Source organism: Mercenaria mercenaria, unplaced genomic scaffold (assembly GCF_021730395.1).
Source record: "Mercenaria mercenaria strain notata unplaced genomic scaffold, MADL_Memer_1 contig_2775, whole genome shotgun sequence".
In the NCBI taxonomy this organism is placed as follows: Eukaryota; Metazoa; Mollusca; class Bivalvia; order Venerida; family Veneridae; genus Mercenaria; species Mercenaria mercenaria.
In genome coordinates, this window is record NW_026460852.1 from 56,070 (window position 1) to 62,069 (window position 6,000).

Sequence of the window (6,000 nt, forward strand, 5' to 3'; positions counted from 1 at the left end):
ATGCCGGAGCATAAATATTTTTACCACGGCTGAATGAATTAATTTTGGTGGCGATGTCCAACCATATGCAGCTGCCTGAACCGGATTTGGACTTAATTCTTAGTTTTTTTCCACTTGTTCGTTAAATAAATACATAGTAAATTCCTGTCTGTACAATTACACTGTATACAGACAATACGGCACAGTTCATTTTGACAGCACACATGCTTTTCATTCAGTAAAGATGGATCGTGAGGTACATTACTGCCTGGTCCAGCATACTCTACAAAAATCAAGTCTTTTTCGCAATTGGTGTACCAGTGCAGTGGTTTTATTAAAAGGCAGTGGCTAGACTGTAACTCTAGCTCCGACTTAGTTCTGGCTACCATAACTTAACTGACGCTATTTTTATAGTCTGATGGTCGCGTCCATTAAGTTATGGCGTAACCCCATTTGTTTACCTAACCAGCAACATCGGCGCACTGACTCTCGCGAGAAACTGATGACGTCATGCGAAGTTCTTAGCACATGGTTATTTTTGAATTTCAGGAACAAATTTTTTATATCTAATGAATTTAATTGATTTAAAAATGTAATAATTTTTCACAAGGTTCATAAAATTATACCATAGAAGGTTTAAATTCACAGAATTTCCATAAATAATAATTCTTTACGGTTAGATTTATTTTCAAAATGAAGAGTACCTCGATCACGTGACAACTGCAATGGTGAGCAAAATATTGCAGGCAGTGGTACCCATTTGAAACTTTTGGGTATAATTTGTTTTCAATTGGTGTTGCTTGGTTCATTTTACGCCAAATCAAAAGAAAAATGGATTAAGAATATATCAAATAAAAAGGTGAGTCTCTGCCATTTGATTTGATAAAATTATAGCTTGACGGACTTCTGGCACGATTTCTGGTTAGGTTTCAATACGCGGTTCGTTTCAGCTCAGAGATCCGTAACAACATATAAACATCTCTGAGCTGAATTATTTTAGCTAGCTCCGACTCTATATATATAGTCTAGAGTTAAAGAACTTGTGTATCCACAGACGAAACACAAGAAAATTTCCTTTGGTTACAAACGTTTATATTTTAAAATATGAAATTTAAAATGAAAACTTACTTGGATTAACAGTCATACTGGAATTAAAGCACATTCATGATAATTACAGTACTCAAGCCAACCTGGTAATTCAACATGTGTAAAATAGCAGCCAGGGCTTTTTTTCCTTCTATAGCAGGGGCCTTTACAGGTGCCTTCCCCTCAGAAAATTTCTTTAGAATTGTGCAGTTTTCCCCAAAATTGGTCTTTACCTCAAGATTTTTATTCTCCTTTTACCAAAACATGTAGCCTATTTTCCCCAAAATCAAGGGCCTAGGCCCCTTCCCCTCTGTGAAAAAAGCCCTGGCAGCAAGGGCAGTAACAGAATATTTCTTGGGGATGGGGCGGGGCGCATTTATCACGTCAAATTTCATACAGAAATACACCTGTAGATCCATTGTACAAACGTGTTTCCAACTTTTTTGACAGATCTATACTTACGATGTATTTCACAGATGACAGCTTCGTAGCTGTTTTTCTTGCCAAACTGCGCCCTAATGATCTCTCCCTCCTTGTAGGCAAACTTGTTCTTTACTGGTCTGACGATGTGCTTTATGTCGATGACGGACATAAAGCGATCCTCCCACTGGATTAAGAAATACGTTAAATCGTCTGCAATTTCTGCCGCGTTTAAAATCAGCCGTTTCCGGAACAGCCGCTTACATCATAGAAATTATGATTCGCGGTCTTTCTAAATAGCCGAGACGAGATGTTATTGATGTTCACTGGTTAATGCTTTCAAAAATATATTTTTCAGTATAATAATATGCACACCAGAAGCAGCGATATATTTCAGCAATGCACGAATTTCGTTTTTGTGAGGATGTGAGCGACCAAAGCTATCCGGAAGTCAACATCGGCATGCCTTTCAACTAAGCTTTAACACCAATTTACGTTGACTGTAAGTGTCTATGTGACAGTTTTGGTGTTCAGCTAGCAATTTGGTAAGAAAATTGTATTATTGCTACGCCATTTCCCCTTAAACGATCTAGCATTAATAACATTTCATGACAAGTGCACTGATTTTCGGATAGGAAAAAAACATCCAGGAAAAGTGCTCGGCGAAAAACTATTCAACCAGTCGAAAATTTACATGAGAATTTAACGGCCGAACGGCTCTTGTAAGTGCTAATTTGTGAAATAGCATAGTTATCAAACAAAAATCAAAGTCGTAAAGTGAGGATCTGGAAATAAACAAACTGCTTTGAGGAGGAAAATATGTAGCCTCGATCAGGATTCTAACCTGGGACCCTTGGCTTACTGTGTCAACTCAATCAATTACCATGGCTACCCGACAAGAGAACTACTACATTCCTCCCCACTTTTAAGTGACATTTCCAATTTGTAATTTATTGGAAAATGTGGAAACAAATCCTGGTTCGCCTCGAATACCCCAGCCAGTGCTTCACCCAGTTGAGCTCCAAGGGGTACTTCAATTTAAGGCATCGCCACAGTCACAACTCGGTATCAGTTCATATTTTCAGGCCGAGTATTTTTCTCTTGAAAATTGCACTAAAGCCTTAACAGCTGGTCAAATTATCATCAACATAAGAAGCATATGATGATTTATAGTACATATGCCGCTTGTAAAATATTTGAGTCTTGTTTAGACCGAAAATTTACCCCAAAATATTGAAATTTTATGTGCAGTAGAACTCCAATATAAAAAATATTACAAAGACAAAATTTAGTTAATTTCATAGTACAATATGTATACTGCAAACTCCTACGGATTTTTGTCGAAATTGTTCCTGGTTATTGCATTAGACACAAAAAGACAACCCCATGTAAATTTAATTTAAAATGTTGTTTGTACATGCATTACTGACCACAGGTAGCCAGGTAAACCTATACATAATCCTATAATATCACCTGTTTATATACATGTAAATTATGTGTGAACAGATAACACAAATTGGATAAATTGATGGTGTTGGGATTTTTGTGTATAATTCAGTAATCAGGTAAAATTTCAAAATAATTTCTGAAGACTTTATTCTTCACGGTCTGCTTTACAATTGGCTGTAATTATCTTTGAAATGTATTGAATATATATTGAGTTTGACTGCAGATAAAATTGCAAAATTTTGTCATAAAAATATCGAATAAAGGCATAATACAGGTAGTGAAATGCACATCCTTCTACTTGCATATGTTCACATAGATATTTAAAACATAATTATGACAAATTTATTGACTTTATAGTTACCACTTAGTCATCTTTTATTTTTATGAAAATTTGCATGTAAAATTTTGAGTCAAATGGCTGCCACTGTAGGCGATGCCTTAAAACTGGCCACCAATGAAACCATTTTGAGGAGAAAAATGTGTAGCTTCAGCTTCAGACCCCCCTTTGCTTACCATGTCAATACTGTACCAACTGAGCTACTGGGGCCACCTGATACATAACTATTACAAAATTGGGAGATATATTTCTTACTTGTTATTAGTTCAAACAAAGACCTAAATATACACAGATGCACCACTTAGGCGAAGTCGCGGTAGAGCTCACGGCGGAAACAAGATCTTGTTTCCCGAAAAACTTTATCACGGGTGATACGAACAATATGCAAAACTCGATTTCTTGTCCAATAAACATCGTGAATGCAATTCTTATTCCATTGTATGATAAAATATGTCTTCTTTTCAAAAAATGCACACTGGCCAAAATTATGACAGTGTTTAATGAAATATTAAATCCTACCTTATATGACTGTTTATGACTGACCCCTTTTGCTATGTCCGCTGAATCTAATTAGATCTGGAGGTAAATCCAACATAAGCATTCTTAAAAATGTAAATGCGATAGGGTATTGCATATTTTATGAGAATTAATCCATTTTTTCACTTTTTGAAATAAATATGTTGTTATCAATGATAAACCGGATTCATAGCAGAGGAAAATGAAATGGCGCTGTATCAGGTATTTCAAATTTCGCGTAGTTCTCGCGAGCGAAAGATTAAAACGAGACTCTTGTTAATGTTATTGGACCGGCCTGTTTCATATCTGTGTATATTTAGGTCGACAGGATGTCAGTTCAGTGTACAGAAGAGTAGTACTTTCCTTAAAAATTTATTGTCAAAATTACAAGAAAGCTTCAAACTTGACCACTGTTTTTTTTATTTATATATGAACATGTCACTACAATACACAGGTAAGTCCTGTATAAACACAACTGGACTTATAATAGGGCCAGAGTTAATGCTCTTGATTTTATAAAATTTGCTCTATTTTGCCTTGTTTACAGTCTAGAGGTTGCATTTTTTGAGTGAATCTTTATGAAACTTGGTCAGAATGTTTGCCTTGATGAAATCTCAAGTGCAGTTAAAAACTAGGTCACAGGGGCAAATCATAGCAAATCTTTGTTTACGCTCTAGAGGTTGCATTTTTTACTCCAATCTTTATGAAACATGGTCAGAATGTTTGTGGTTGCTATGGTAATGGAAATAGTCAAAATATGGCTCTAACAAATGGGTCCTTTGATAACTCAAGAAGATTAAGGGCTACCTGGTTAATGAAAATTAGTATGTGAATTGATGGCAATATGGAGATTATGCACAGTGACTTGTTTAAAATTCTTTTCTCCATGTGTAAATGTAAAATGAAGTGAATGTTTGTATTTCAGCAGTTATGGCCGCCAATGTGCAGATAAAAGGCAAAGCTTCAAAGTTTGACTGTCTCATCTGTAGCAGGAATCTGTCTTCAAGGAAGCGACTTGAGACACATATGCAGGCAAATCATAACAGAAGTAAGTCTAATTCGGTTGTAATTACTGAAAATGAACTGAAATCCACTTGAAATACCGAAATCTGCCTGTTTTACCACTAAAAACTTAGGAAAATGTGTAAAATAAATGCTTTTTGTTATTGGTTTACCTGAGCTGTCTATCTTTTGTCCACACTTAACCTTGTGCAAGCTATAGACTGCATTTGTCATTGAATCTTCGTGTAACTTGGTCAGACGAAATCTAAGCCAAGTTCAAATATGGATCATCTGTGATCAAAAACTAGGTCACCAGGTGAAATCTTAGAGAAATATTGTGTATTCAATAAAGGCTATATTTTACATTGGATTTTTTATGAAATTTAGTCAGAGTGATTGTGTTGATGAAATCTAGTTGGAGTTTTAATATGCATCATCTGAGGTAAAAAGACTGCTTACTAGTTCAACAGATCAAATGATAAAAAAAAACCTTGTGTATGCAATAGAGCTTGCATTTTTTATTTGATCTTCATGAAACTTTATTAGAATATTTGTCTAGATGAAATTTAGGTTGCAGTAAGGCTCTATTGGGAGGAGAGTACAAACACAGAGAACTGGAAATGCCTTTTCAAGAAATATAATTCTACATGTAGTTGTCTCCCTTTCTTGTGTTAATCTGGTTAGTGACAATATCGCGACAAGCACATGCTTTAGGGAGCATCATTTGGTTTTACTGATCGTCTAATCCTAATCTGTTTCAGGTTCAGTAGAGTCTAGCTACAAATGCAAACACTTTTTGAACAGGATGCTTAAGTGTAGAAGCAAGTGGACAACAGCAAAAATAATGGTGTCTTGTAAAGTTGCAGGAAGACTCTTACCAGTCTCACCAGATGAATGCTGTGAAGGTCTTCTGCAGTCAACAAACTCAACTTCTGCATTGAATTTAAAAAAGTGTTTTCATGTTGAAATTAATGGACAAAAGTACTCCAGTCAGGCATATCAGCGAATGAAAAAAAGAACTTGTTATTTTGTGGTTTGTCATTCAGGTGAAGTAGTTTCAGTCAAGTTTTTTTTTGTTAACAAAGAAAAGAAAGTTTTGCTGTTGTGAAAGTATATAAAATACCTGATGACTGTTACATCCTTAGATCTAGTGGCAGACATATATTTAAAGTTGTATCAACTGAATGTCTGAAAACAATTCATGTGTCTGA

The 6,000-nt window shown here is 35.5% G+C and overlaps 1 long non-coding RNA gene across 2 annotated transcripts; it reads left to right on the forward strand.

Annotated features, from left to right (window-relative positions):
• Window positions 1–1,719: 1,719 nt before the first annotated feature.
• Window positions 1,720–5,963, forward strand: LOC128552401 (uncharacterized). 2 transcript variants are annotated; one of them, XR_008369066.1, is made up of 3 exons: window positions 1,720–2,030; window positions 4,713–4,835; window positions 5,551–5,963. It is a non-coding gene; the product is annotated as an uncharacterized LOC128552401 (long non-coding RNA). The 2 variants fall into 2 exon arrangements; XR_008369067.1 differs by having other exon boundaries at window positions 4,716–4,835.
• Window positions 5,964–6,000: the final 37 nt, after the last annotated feature.